Here is a 13,986-nt window from a genome sequence, read left to right on the forward strand (position 1 = left end):
GCACTGTGGATACCTCTGGGGATCAACAGAAAGAAGCTACCAAGAAGACAAATGAGTTGGCTCTTTAGACACAGGCTGCAGTGACAGGGCTTGCTTCCAGTTTCCAAACTTCAGCAAACGTAGGAGACAATTTCAGATTCTACATCTTGGCTTATAAGAACAGGGAGCAATGTGTAAATAAAATTAAAGGCAACATGATGTAACAGAGCACTAGACTGGGATCCCTCAGGTGGCTGGACTAGCTGGGTCATAGGAGCCTCTCTGTGCTTCATTTTTCCACAGGACATCCTGCTCTTTTGCAGCAGACTTTGGCAGAGAGCAGGATTAATTAATAAAAGAAAATAATCCTTCAGATAAGAAAATCTTTTTCATTCAGCCTTACATAAAGAAATCCCTCTTCAGTTCCTCATAGCACAAACTGCCATCACAAGAAGTGAAATCTGTCCCTGCGTGTTTTCCTTCTTGTACTGCTGTAGTCCCTGATTAGCCATACCTGAGGTGGTCATTTGCCCTGAGAGCTTCACCTGGGGCCTCCACCCACACTCTGTGCTAAGGGGTGGGTCCTTGACTCCATCTCAGCTCAGACCTGAGGCTCTCCTCTCTCCAAGCTGTGCTGTAGGGATGTCTGCCCGTGGATCTTGTTGATGTGGTTCCTGAATTGTTGGCTGTTCTTGTCTTGACCCTGGATGTTCCTTGAGCTTGATGATGACTGGACTGTGTCTGACCCTGCCCTGAATTCCCAGCCTGTGCTGTGGATTCAGGTGAAGTTGGCTGCCACCTGCACTGCTCTGCTCCCTCCTCTCAGGTATGCTGGGGCTGGGGCTGGCTGGCACAGGCCTGGCACTGCTGGCCTGGTTACTCTGCTTGGTGTTTGGCTCCCTCTCCTGAAAGGAGCAGCAGGCTTTTGGTGCTCCCTGACAAGCCCTCATGCAGAAAGAAGATGCCCAGTTAGCAAAGGAACTGTTGTGAATAATTGTGTCTTTCAGGTCACAGCACTCTCAGGGTTTACTGACTTTCCTGGCTAGATCTGCTTCAGGTTCTGCCTGTTTCAAGACTGGTTCTTTTTTCCCTCTGTCTGTGGGGAGCAGCAGGTGTTTGGAGAAGTCTTGCAGAGCTGATGCTTCATGGGTTGGTGACACATTACTGAGTTCATTAGGCTGCTACAGCTGACTCAGGTTACCTGCCCTCTGCAACCCATCCAGAGGCCAGAAGGCTGAGGCCCTCTCCTTTAATATTAAAATAACAATAATAAAAATTAAATGATACATGCAGTTAGTATGGAGCTTGTGTGCATATCTGAGTCATATCTGGATTGTTAGACAAGGTATCCACAATGTCACCCTCCTGCCTCAGCCTAGCAGTGCCAAATGCCCCAGCACTCTGCCTCCCTTGCACTGGCAGCACAGATGTCCCCCACCCGTGCCTTGGCTCTGCGTGGCCTCACATGCACACAGGGGTAGCTAGCTAGCTCCAGGGTCTGCTGCAAGGCCCTTTATTCCCACCAAAAAGGGGAGAAGGAAAATAACTCCTCTGAGGTGAACCTGCCTGTACAAATGTTTTCCTACTTGAATGTTTTCTGAAATATAAACCACCTGCCATCTGGGTAAATACACCTCAAGGAGAAGGAGGTAGTGTCTGGGGCAGGTAAGGCTGCCTGGACCTTCTCAAACATATTTGGAAAAACAGAGTCAACTGGAAAAACCTAAATATTGGTGCTTCAGCACTGCTGTACTGGTCTTAGTTGCCCAGAAAGCTTTGGTAACCAGCATTCATATGACCAAAGCAAAATATTTAATGGTATGTACAGGCTCAAACATCTCTCAGTGGACCAGTCTGTCTTAGCAGCTGCTAAGGCTGGTATCTGAATGCTGTGCTGAAAGGTGAGGGATGGAGAAATACTTTACTATATCCTGACATCCCTCTGGCCTTCGACCATGTTTACACTTCTCTTGACAATATGCTTATATTTTCTTTTCTGGAGTGCCAGGATTCGGTGCCATTTAAGGCCCTGGCATTCAATGTGCTGCACAGCACTCCTCAAAATGTACAAAGCAAAGGTGTCAGGGAGATAGTTCACCATTGTTTTGGTTTAGATGGCTGCAAAAGCTGTGACACATGTCCCCTTATGACTGTTCCTTAGCCATGTGAGCAAGTGGTTTGTCCCAGGTCAAATTTGGGGCAGGGTGAGGCCTAGATTGCCTGACTGCTGCTTTTTTTACTTCCCACCCTGCCGGCTATGAAAAAACACTGTGATTTTATTTATCCAGGAGACCAAGGCTGCTCTGACAGCCAGACTGGTTCCCTGAATGAGGGAAAAAAAGGGCATAATTTTGAACCCTGTGGAACACACATGTGCTTGCTCTCTCCTTCTTAAATATCATCAAGGAAAACTGAGAAAATTCAGCAAGAAATGTGTTTTGAGCTTTCCTTGTCTACCTTCGGTGTGTTTTTGTTTCTTTCCAAAACAGTTAGATTTCCAGACAAAAAGAATTGGGACTTTGCTTTGAGTTTCTTGGCTCTTCTCAGTTCATGTTTCCCTGGCCATTCCTTTATTCAAACAGAGGCTTTTGTACGTAGCACATGAAGTTGAACCGAGGGCAAATATTATTACAGTCTCATGTTCTGAACTGACACCAACCAAGCCTCCCTCTGCAGTGCTCCAGCAGGATTTCATGTCAAGTTGTTCCCCTGCTCCAAAGGTCTGACTGTGCCCTTCTTCAGCACAGTCCTTGTGTCCTTTGACTCCACAGGGCAGGAGTGTGAGCAGTGCTGTTGAGAGAACATTCCCTGCCTGACTCAGATTGGGTTGCACAGCTGATATCCAGGTGCTTTGTTTGAGGAAGGAAAGTGCTGAGACTTTCAGTGGCCTTCAGAGTCAGAAGAGGGAAAGCAGCAGTTCAATCTGGACCCTGACCAGGGTGGGCAGGGAGCAGTACAGAGTTCAGAAATCCAAGTGGTTTGAAGGAAAGGCACTCCTCCAGGGACAGGGTGGAAAAAATAACTGGAGGATAGCATCCAAGACCAGCCTTGAAGCTGCTAATAGTCTCTTCATTATCCCTCTCCACTTTCATCTGACTCTTTTACCATTTTGCCTTTTGTTGATGCCTTCCTCTTTCAGCTGTTCCACTAATTACTTCCTTGCTTAACTTTGAAGCCCTCCGTGGCTGTTCCTTATTTTCCTTTTCAGCTGCTTGATTGTTTTCATCCTTTGCTCTCCTCTTTAGCAGCAGCAAAAAGATGGTAAGCAGAAGAGGTGTGGGTAAAGGAGACTAAGCTAGTAAGGAAACAAGTCCTATCCCTTTGAGGAGACTCTGGATCTGGTCAAATATTCCTGCAATAGCAACAGTTGTATATCTGATGAAACTGTGGCCTGAGACATGCTGTCACTGTGGTGGTGTTCTTTGTTGTAAGAAATTTTTGATGAGTGCCTTGGGGTCATGTTTTTCCCACTTAAGCCTTTGGAACTGGGATTTAACAGAAGTGATAGGTACTAGTAAAACCCTAAAATACACTGAAGTGCTAGATTTGATACTGGGAGAGGGAAGTCTGTATGGCTCCCCCTGGGCTTTAGGGAAAGGGCATAAAGAAAAAGTGCATTATGACCCAATAATTTTAATATCCATCCAATTGCTCACCATGCCCTGGTCTTTTCTGTCCCTGTCAATGTTCTTGTTGACCCAAATCTTCCCCTGCTTTGGAGTTTATGGGTCAAATGCAGCCTTCCCTTGCCCCTCTGGTGGGAGCCTGCATGCAGTTGTACCTGGGTGTGGGTCTGGCTCTCCCTGGGAGCTGTTCCTTCTTGGTGTGACTGCTGTCTCCTGGGAGCTGTTTTGGCAGGGCCTCTTTAATCTTGTGCACTTTGGAAAGTTTCCAAACTGTCTTTTTCTGCCCCCTTGCAGCTCACAGCTAATATGCACACTGCTTTAATTTGTTCTTCAAATGAAACCAAATTATACCTGTAGGTGCCTGGCTGTTAAGTCAGTAATTTACTTCATGGTAGCTTAGTGTGTTTTTTAAATGCCTGGTTTGCTGTGGGGTGTCTGTTCATTGCAAGGCTGTGCAAACCTGTAAAACAGCACTGGAAAGAATTTCTTAAGGGGAATAAAAGAGGCTCAAGGTGTACCATGCTTCTTCTGTTTACCTACAGGGCCATAAAAGAACTAAAGTGTTGGTGCTGCTTTACAAGCTTCTCAAATTTGTGGACTCTCTCATCGTTGATTTGTGTTATTTGTTAAAGATTTGGAGACAGAGATTGTATTCTCTATGTGGTACCAGTGTGGATTGTGTAGGATGAGCTTCAAGTGTCAAAGCATCTCTAATCTCAAAGCATCTTTTTCAGCCTTTCTACTGACATTGCATTTTTCCATGTCCTGTGCCTCATATTGCGCCTGATTTGGGATGACTCTGCCCACATAAACTAAGTTCCCAGCTAGAGTCTGGATATATAAATCTCAGGAATTTTCCTGAATGACCTAAAATAAACCCAAAAAAACCAGAAGCCAGTGATTCAGGTCATACATGTTGGCTGCTGACCCGTGTGGTAGCTAGAAGGGATGATATTCAGATGCTTTTTGGCTCTCCTTTGCCCAAGTTTGTTGTCACTTCTCTGCTCCTCCAGAGCTGAAGGCAGCAAAGATGGACACTCCAGATGGAGGCCTGCCTTGCCAGAGCTGTTGAGACTTTCTGAACAGATTGGATGTGTGTGTTCATCCTGGAATAAACAGAGCAGCGTCACTGAAACCAGCGAGGCAGGGCTGGTTAATGCACTGGGAGAGGGACTGAGATGGGGAAAGACCAACAGCAGTGGGCCAGCAGTGGATTTGGGCTGGGAGGAGGCTGCCAGGCTGCATTTCATCCTGCTCCATGGCAGTGGTGCTGCAGAGCCATCTGCAGAGAGCAGACACCCTCGGAGGAACTGGAGCAGCAGCCGCTGGCAGCCGCAGCACCAGTTGTGCTGAAGTGGGGGAAGCAGCCCTGCACAGCCCCAGGACTGCATGAGCAGTAGTAGGTTTATGCTGCAGCAGCCAAAACTTTAGTTTAAATAAACCAAATCTGTCCAACCTCAAAGCTGCAGGCATTCATCAGCCTTCACAGAGGCAGCGTGTCCTGGGGCCAAGTGGGACATTTGCCTGAGGATTTATCCTGCAGGAGCCTTTAGTTCCCAACTGGGTTAAAATTCTAGGCAGTCTTCTGCACAAAGCTTCACTGATCTGCTTCTGAGGATGCTTGAAACGGGGCCAAGGATCTTTGTGAAACAATTCTACATACCCAGCAGCACCAGACGGTGATGGCTAAATTGCAGTCCTTTCCAATCCACGTACTTTTACTTGGTCCTCAGATTTATGGTCTCAAAAGCAAACTCTTTCCTTCTTTCAGCTCTGTTTTAGCATGCATGTTTTTAAAGCAGAAAAACAAAGTATTTCAAAGCTTTCTATGTGTTAGGACTGTGTTTCTGGTGGTGTGACTTAGGCTGGATTGCTGTATTCACTAAATGGTATAAATGGTATTTGCCTCATTGACTATATTCCTCTCTGCTGCCTACCCCCTTACAAAGTAACCAACTGCAGGTAGCTTTAATAGGAGGCTCAAGCAATATCATGGAGTGACTTTGCTCAAATGGGTGCTTGGAAATGAGATGAGAATCAAAAGAGACTGCTGCCCTGCTGGGAACAGCACAGGGTCATCTCTCCTGATAATGTGGTGTGCTTTAGGTCTTTCTAAGAAACAAGCAAGGTTACACTTTCAGCTCTGAAATCTTGGTAGCCTCAGGCTTTTGGAAAGTTCTGTTTCTTTTAGATTCTGGCATTTACTTTTGTTTGCTTGGACTATAAAGACCTTTTCATTCTGATCCTCAAGAGCTGTTTACCATCCAGCACATGTGGTCTGCATCTCTCACACTAAAATCTTTTGAGGACTTGGCAACCTTTTTTAGTTCTCTGATCAATGCTGGCTAAGGAACAATGGTAAAAGCCCATGGAAGTCTGTTGCCTGTGCAGCCCCTGTTCTGATTAACTAGCAGCCTCAGCTGAGGTGGAGGTTGCTGACTTGATTTTTTCAGGAATGCTGGTGCCAGTCTGGAGTGACTATGCTGAGCTATGCAGCAGGTGTGTCAATGTAAAACAAGAGGACAGCTTTGCTACCCATTTTTGTGTCTGCACAGAAAGTTAAGTTTTGCTTTCTACCCTGATTTACAGTTAGTGCTTCTGTGTACTGTTGACACTTTCCTTTGGTCATTTCCATGGACAGCTCTTGGCTAAGGATGCATAAAGCTGGCACCAGGGCCTGTGTTCTGCCCGGCTGTATTCTGCATTGGGCCTAAGTGGAATCTTCTGTGCATGAAAACCAAAGTTTATGTCTTGCAATAGCTTTTCTATGAGCTCTCATTACTCAGAGTATCTAAGAAACAAGACTTGGCTTCAAGCCCCCCTATGCACACTTGAGGGGAAGGGTGTTAACCCAGTGGGAGAAAGCATCGCCTTCCTGCAGCACTTCTCATTTAGCAGCTTGGAAACTTGCCAAAGAAGCAACTTCCCATTGCTAAATATTGCACTGTAAATGTCTGGGAGAGGTGTTTGCAAAGCCAGGGGAAATGGGCCATGCTGGGTTTTGAAGGGGAGGAAGATGAGGGGAGGAAAAGCAACAGCAGATTTACAGTGACTGCTGAGAATGTCACAGCAACAAAGTCCTAAAGGGAACATTTTGCCTGTGCCCTGGATCAGCCTGTTCTCCTGAAGTTGTCACTGGCTGAACATGAGATGCAGTGAAGCCTCTGAGCTGACGTGTTCCACTGAGGTGTGATACTGTAAAGTTAAATCCATGTACACAAGGAAAAGTCAAATAATAATTTTTAGCAACTAAATCACAATCATAGCAGCACCAGCACAGCTACCTAAGGCTTCTCTCGTTTTCTTTACAAAGCTATGAGCACCATCCTAGGTGTTAATTTTAGAGGATAATCTACATATCTGTACATGTGGGTTAGAGCTCACTGCTGATCTGAACCTGCCTTTCTCTAAAGCTTTTAACATGCCTGAAGCTCTGTCTTTATGAGCTGCTCCTCTGTATAAAAGAGCTAAACCAACCATAAAAATCCAGTTCCCTCCACCCTGAACTGGGGGAGTCTGTGGGTCAGGTGCAGAACCTGTCACCTCCTCCTGTGAAAAGTGATGTGAAGTTGTTGGGATCACCCGCTTGGGGTAGAGGAAAGAAGAACTGTGTCCATCACTGGCTAATTTAAAGAGTTGCCTTCCACATTCCACCTCATATGCAGGGCATTGCCTACCACAGGACTGGTGTGTTGGCTGTTGATGGCAACAAAAGGCTGAAACCAGGCTCTCAAGGGACCCTCATAAGATCACGGTGCTGGAGCAGCTCCTGTGGAGCCCCAGGAGCCCTCTGAGCCATGCTGAGCAGGGAGCTCTGGAAATGCAGAACATAAACCCATCCCCAGCCAGGTGGCTTCCAATTGCAGGAGCCCTGCACCGAAGTGCAGTCATAAAAATAACTAAATTATGTTTAATTTCACTGATGGGTTTGTGTGGCTTGTAGTGGCCACAGCTTAGCAAAGCACCTGCCTAAAATTAAGCACACTGCCACCTCTGTGCCCTGCTTTGCTTTACTGGAGTACAAAGAAGTCTGGTTCTCTTCCTATCAGTTCATTTGAGCAGCAAAGTGAAATAACTGTCCACTGTGCTGGCCTGCTCGTACCTCTTGGACTCTGTGCTGAAAGAAAAAAAAATAGAAACTAGAGGGTGCAAGTCATGGAATGGGGGGAAGTCCGTCACTTCCTCAGGAAACACCTATAACAACAGTGCTTGGAAAAAATATTCAAGAAAACCTCTCCTGTTTTGATTTTAAAAAAAAAACCTCTCTGCTCTAACTCCACAACATTCTCCTTTTATTTATTTTCCTAGAGACATGGTCCAATTTTTATATTTTGCTGAGTTAAATGAGCAATAAGTAGTAATCAGATGTTGACATAAAGTTATGTGTACACCTGCTGACTGACTCATAAAGAAAAAGAATGCTTTTAGTTAAGAAATGGCAAGAAAACTAAAATACAGCAATTAACTTCACTAATAAGAAACCCAGGCAGCTAAATTATATACATTTATTAAATCACACAAGACTTCTGAATGACCTTTTTAGTTTGATGCTGCCTGATGAAAGCAATTCTGATTTCAGTTCTGATTCAAAAAATCTGGAATTCTTCAAGGTTTTCTAGCCAAACTGTATATTTAAAGCTTTCAGGTGAAAGAGAGGGAGTGGTGGTGCCCATCACTGTAAATTCTTATTTCACCCAACTCTGAGTGCCACTTCAGCTTGTGACTCTTGAATTATTAATGCCTTGTTGGATTCTTAAAAGATGTAAAATTATTACTCAGTGCCCCAATGAGGAGCACAAGAGGTCCATGAATAGTGAGCTGTAGAGATGTGTGTGCACTGTGTCTCCACTGGCGCTCGAGATGTTGAACTGAGGGTCTGCAGTGCAAAAATGTGGGAGCTGCTGCCATTCCAAACAGCAGCAGAACTGCTGGCTGAGAGCTGGGGTAGATCCAGCTCTGAGCACACTGGGACCCATCCTCATGGGTTTCTTCTTGCAGTTTCTGTGGGTCTGAGGCATGGAGAAACAACAGCACTGAGCTCCACTTACAGCTGACCAAGGCAATTCAGGTATGTGCTCTATTTTCATGCTGTGATCTTTGAGTGCTCTCAGAAGACCTTTTCATTTAGACAAATTCAGTTTTCCTGGTTTTAGTAGAGTCTGACTTATTATAATGAGTTCTCTCAAGCAGATGACTTTGCATTGGTGGTGGGCATTGTAAAGCTTTAAGCCTCTTTGCAACAAGCCCAGAGTGAGTCCAGAGCTGTGACATCTCTGTGAACAGCATGTCAGTCTTTAATAGTTTTTCAGTAAAAAAAACCCTAAGTCCCAGCAAAAGGTGAATTTGATCCTCTCACCGTGTGGTGGAGAGAAATCAGAGAGGTGGTCTTGAATTTCAAGCATGGTACTTGAGTGCCTTTGAACTAACTTCTGGGCCAAGAACAGTTTCTCAGAAACAGGATATGTGATGTGAATTTTACAGCCTATAACTGTTTCCTAGTTAAGACAGACACTGATAAGCTATACTCATGAGGTGTGCAAGAACTCCAAGGGTGTTTGTGGTGATGTCTCAGTGGTCCCTTGCCTGGCTCATTTACAGGCTGAATTAGTGTCTGGGGAGTCTGGGAATTCACAGCTCTTGCTTAATATGTATTAATCCAGAAAAACCACATGAGAGCATTGGTCACAAGGGCAACACAGAATGTCACAACCCAGGATTAGACTCTTGACATGCCAAATATCTTCCTGGTGTTGGATGATGGTGTGATTTTGGGGGCTCTGTATGTATGAAAATCTGCAAGACTGGAATTGAAGGGCAGGCACTCAGTGAAGGTCTGGTCTGCTGTCACACTGACAGTCCTCCCAAGGAGGACCTCAGGATGAGGGCAGGCCAGAGCAGTCTGGGCACGTAGCTGGAGCTTGCACTCAGACAGCATTTCTGAGCTGAGCAAGTCTGGTCTATCAAAAGGCTGTTTGAGCAGCCTGCATTCCTGCTGCTCCTCTCTCCACCAGACAATTTAACGGGGCTGCTGGGACAGAGCTTTGCTTGTTCAAATTTCAAAGAGCATTGCAAGGAATGCAAGGAAGTTGTTGGACATGTTAATCAAAGAAAACTCATATTCAGGAGTTTGATTTATACCTGTGCACTACACACGGATCATGTAGGCTGCTAGATTGACGCTCAGGCTTCAGGTTGTAAAACTTCTCACATGGATTCTGCCCTCTGCCCCTTCCAGCCACATCAGACTGGAAGCAGCTCATATCTGTGTCCCAGATGCCTCATGAAAGAGGGTCACTCTGACTGTTGAGAGGCAGTTGTGCCCTCAGGGCTGCTCTATACCTTCTTTTTCTTTCTCCTGTTCCCCTGCTCAGATATGTTCACTTAAAAAGGACTAGGACACCAAACAGCTCTTATCCAGGATCTGACCCTGTAACAAAGAAAGTGCAGTCCCTCCACCTAGAAAAGTCACTCCTCTGAAAAAACAAGAGGGTATTTATCCCTGTCTACCACATCTGCAAACTCCAGCTGGAATCTAAAAGCTGAGCTAACGTTTTTGTTGTCATTAGTGCCTCTTTGTAGGAAATCCTGCCTAGAATTGCTTGCAGAATGCATCCTTCACTCTAGGAAACAGTGATGAGTAGTGCAATGTGTGCAGTGCTGTAGTGTGCCCTCCTTCTGCTGCTCACAGCATGGAATGCAGACACTGAAAGGCCACCAAATTGCCCACAGAATGTGTGCTCATGCTTGTGACGCTCTTGGGGAGATTAGGAGCCAATCCTGAATTCTGAGCTCCCATTACCAGTGCAGCTCATTCATGAGGCCTCAAAAATGCTGGCAGCTTTGATCGTTTCAAGTCCTAGCATATAACAGGGGATGCCAAGCTCTGACTTCAAAGTCTGTCAGTCCCCAGATCCATAAACTGATCAACAAGCACTTGCATGTCATCATGCAGAGGGACTGATGAAGGGGTGGGGTGGGAGTACATTCCTTCCTTCCCCAAAACTCCTGGGCCATGCCTGGAGGAGGCTGGATGCTTTGGTGTGATTGCTTCTGGTCTTTTCCTTCCTTCTTCACATTGTAAATTATTTAGGTGTCAGCATCAAAGATCAGAGAGAAGCACAGGAAAAAAATCTCAAGTAAATGCTTTATATTCCTTGGGATCATCTATCCAAAGAGCTCTGCTTGCTTTGTGAGTATGGGCTGCGTTCAGCCACAAAACATCCCTGTAATAGTTTACAGCTGGGGAAACTGAGGCATGGGGCTGTTAAAACGTGACTTGGCCAGAGCATCTGCACAGTCTCTGCCAGAGCTGGGAGGAGTGTTCTGTCCCCTGACAGCTCCTCTGCATCTGCAGGAGCAGGCTTCCTCCCTCCAGCAGCTTGCCAGGGGCTGCATGAGGGAGCTCCTGCACCCCTCCTGCTCCTGCACCCCTCCTGCTCCTGCACATCCCACCCATGCTTTTTAACGTGGCAGTGCTGCTCCCATGGCAACTCATTGATCTCACCTGCACCCAGCCTGCTGGCCACTCACCAGCCCCATGCCTCCAGTGGTACACACCCTCCTACCTCTCTGCATTCCCATCCCAAAACATCATCAGCCTCTTCTGCAGAACCTTGGCCCATGTACAGCCATTCTGGGTGAGTTCTTATCCATCTAAGGCTCTCCAAATTTCTTTCACTTGATTTTCTTCCCTGTAATGGAAAAGGGCAAATGTCTAGAGATGCTCTTCGGAGAGACTTTCTCCAGGCTCTGCTGAGCTTCATGCTGTGCTGCCCCTTTCCTGGGTCAACATACAGCAGTATCAGGCTCCCTGTGGATGCTTTCTGCTCTGCTGAATTAATCCAGCTGCCTGAAGAGGAGGGATGTCCTTGTTTGGTGTCTCTCCATCATGCAGATTTAACCAGCAGTGGAGTTCAAGGTTGCTATAAATAGTTCTGTGCCTTGTCACAGGAGTAACCCATTTATTACAGTTCTCTTCCTTGTCAACAGCCTTCCTCAAAATCGGCTGCAGCAAAAGTTTTGGAGGCTGTGACTGCACAGCTCCCTTTGAAATGCCCTGATCTAGAATGATTGCAGCTCCCTGACTGGGGCATGGAGGTTGGATGTCCTGAAGAGCTTTGCCTCCTCCAGCCATCTAGTTTTATAACTTTACAACATGGCCTGCAACTCTTTGGTGGATCCCTTCTCCTGGAATGGGTCTTGTCATATTCTTGTCAGCTCTGCATCCTCCTTCTCCTAGGAAAGACTACTCAGAGATCTGCAAATAAGCAGAGGGGGAGCTATTTTTTAATTATGACAGGGGAACAGGAGACTCCTTAATGTCAGCTGGACTTCCCAACATTCCTTCAGGAAACACATCATAAAAGCATTGCTTCACTCCCTTGTCTGTTCCCCCACTCCCATTTTAAATAGATGAAATCCAGCCCCCTCTGGGGTGGAACACAGCATCCACTGAGCAGCCTGTGGTAAAACCACCTGCCTGGGTTAAACATGGAGCAGCAGATGATTTTGTCTCTCTTGGGAGGTTATGTAGAGTACAGGGAAGCTTTGTAGCTGGCCCAGAGAGAAGTGCCAGGCCATGGCTCTTAGCTCAGACAAAGATTACTTGTGCTGAGCAAGGTGGTTAAAGGTGAACTGAGGTTTCTCTTGAGCCAGTGGGTAGCTCCTGTCTGGAGTTTGGTTGTTGTTGGCTCTGTGTAGGCTTTTGGGTGCTGGAGGAAGTAGGTGCCCAGTGAGAGCTGATGGAGTTTGTGCTCTTGGCAGATCCTACATTGTGCCCAGGGTGCTGGCAATTTCTTCTCTGTGTGCATCTGCCAGCAGGGTTTCTGTATTGCTCAGTGGGATTTAAAGCTTTCATGGGCATCTGAGAAAGGCTTGTCTGCAATCCAGCACTGAAGGGCAGAGATCAAAGAGACACCCCTATCATTACTAAAGCAGGAGAGGCATTTATTGCTTGGGTACCAAAATGAGGCTTTCACAACCTGCCATTGGCTGTTTTCTGATGTTGGCCAAATCACATATTTGTCCTCACATCATGCCTCAGGTTCCTCACCTCTAATATAAGGACAAAGTATTCCTCAGCCCTTCCCTACCTCACTGTGCAGCTGTGGAAGAAAACCTGGTGGGTACTAGTTCAGTTCTTGTGTTACAGCTCCCAGTGCTGTATGGCTTTATCAGTAATTCAGCCCAAAAGAAGAAATCAGCTTACAGAAAAGCTTAAAGAACATAGAGATTGTAACCTCCCCAAAAGGATGAAACAAATATCTGATCTCTGAAAGAGCACACTAAGGGAATCCTCTTTTTCTAAAGCCTTTCAAAATCTTAATTTTTTTCACTACATCTTAGGATAGTGAAGCTAGCATTCCTCAGGTAAACTTGGCAGCCATTAAGGGAATGTAGGACAGCAGACTTTGGAGACAGAAACCTTCAGCAGTGTGTGTGGTAGGGAATGGTGTGATTCAGGCCTTGGATGAAATGCTTCAGGCAGGCTACTTCCAAATCCTCTGACATTCATACAGAAAACTTGTCTTTTTTTTCCTTTGGCTGTCTCACCCCTGTGACCCAAAATGCCTAGTCCTTCCCAGTTTCATTCTCTGTTTGGTTCTTGCAGCCTCCACCTGCATGGAGACAGAGAAAATTAGCATTTTTACTTTGGTCTGATGAAGAAAATTCATACAGGGATTTTAGACTGGACGAAGATTCCTAGTGTTCTGCTGTTAATTTAAGAAACTTGTTCAGAAAGATTTTTTATTTTTTCAATGCTTGGAGGAGCTGAATGAATCCAAAGAGAATCAGTGGGCTGTTGGAGAGAGAACAGGGACATCATGTTTGCCAAGTGATGGATTTAGCTCTTGGTGGAACACCCCAACACCCGTCTATCCTGGGGCTCCACCCTCTCAGTGTCCCTTTACTGCCTTAATGTTTGGATTCTTCAAACTGGCAGGTGCCTGGATGTGCTGAGAAGGTTATGGCCCCAGTGCTATTTTTATCTAGTGACTTAAGCACTTTGAAGAGCTGTAGCAGACAGGAAATAAAGTCCCTCTAAAAATACAGAGGGTAACTTTTAAGAGGTAGATTTTTAATTGCAGCTTGAGCAAACCATTTTTAGTTTCTATGAGTCTGCTCCTTCTCATCTCCTCTGCAATCTGGAGCTTCCCCAAAGAAGAACTTGTCATGGTTGTAGCCTTATGGCCCCACGAGCCTGTGGCTCTGCTCTCTGTGAGCTTCTGGCATCCCTGCCAAGATCAGGCAACAGCAGCCCCAGATTGTCTCTCCAAATCTGTGCATCTGCAGTTGGGCTGAGGGGAATCCAGAAAGGGGAAAACTGAGGAAATTGCTTTCCTCTCTCTTTGGGGTATAAAATGTTCTCTTCTTTCAAGTT

At 46.0% G+C, this 13,986-nt stretch overlaps 1 long non-coding RNA gene across 1 annotated transcript in view; it reads left to right on the top strand.

Annotated features, from left to right (window-relative positions):
• Positions 1 to 485: 485 nt before the first annotated feature.
• LOC117245205 overlaps positions 486 to 13,986 on the top strand; it is a 79,561-nt gene continuing 66,060 nt past the window's right edge. The window contains exons 1-2 of the long non-coding RNA XR_004499613.1: positions 486 to 805; positions 8,604 to 8,673. This is a non-coding gene — a long non-coding RNA (uncharacterized LOC117245205). The remainder of the gene's footprint in view (positions 806 to 8,603; positions 8,674 to 13,986) is intronic.

The sequence above is a fragment of the Parus major genome, chromosome 15 (genome assembly GCF_001522545.3).
Source record: "Parus major isolate Abel chromosome 15, Parus_major1.1, whole genome shotgun sequence".
Lineage (NCBI taxonomy): Eukaryota > Metazoa > Chordata > Aves > Passeriformes > Paridae > Parus > Parus major.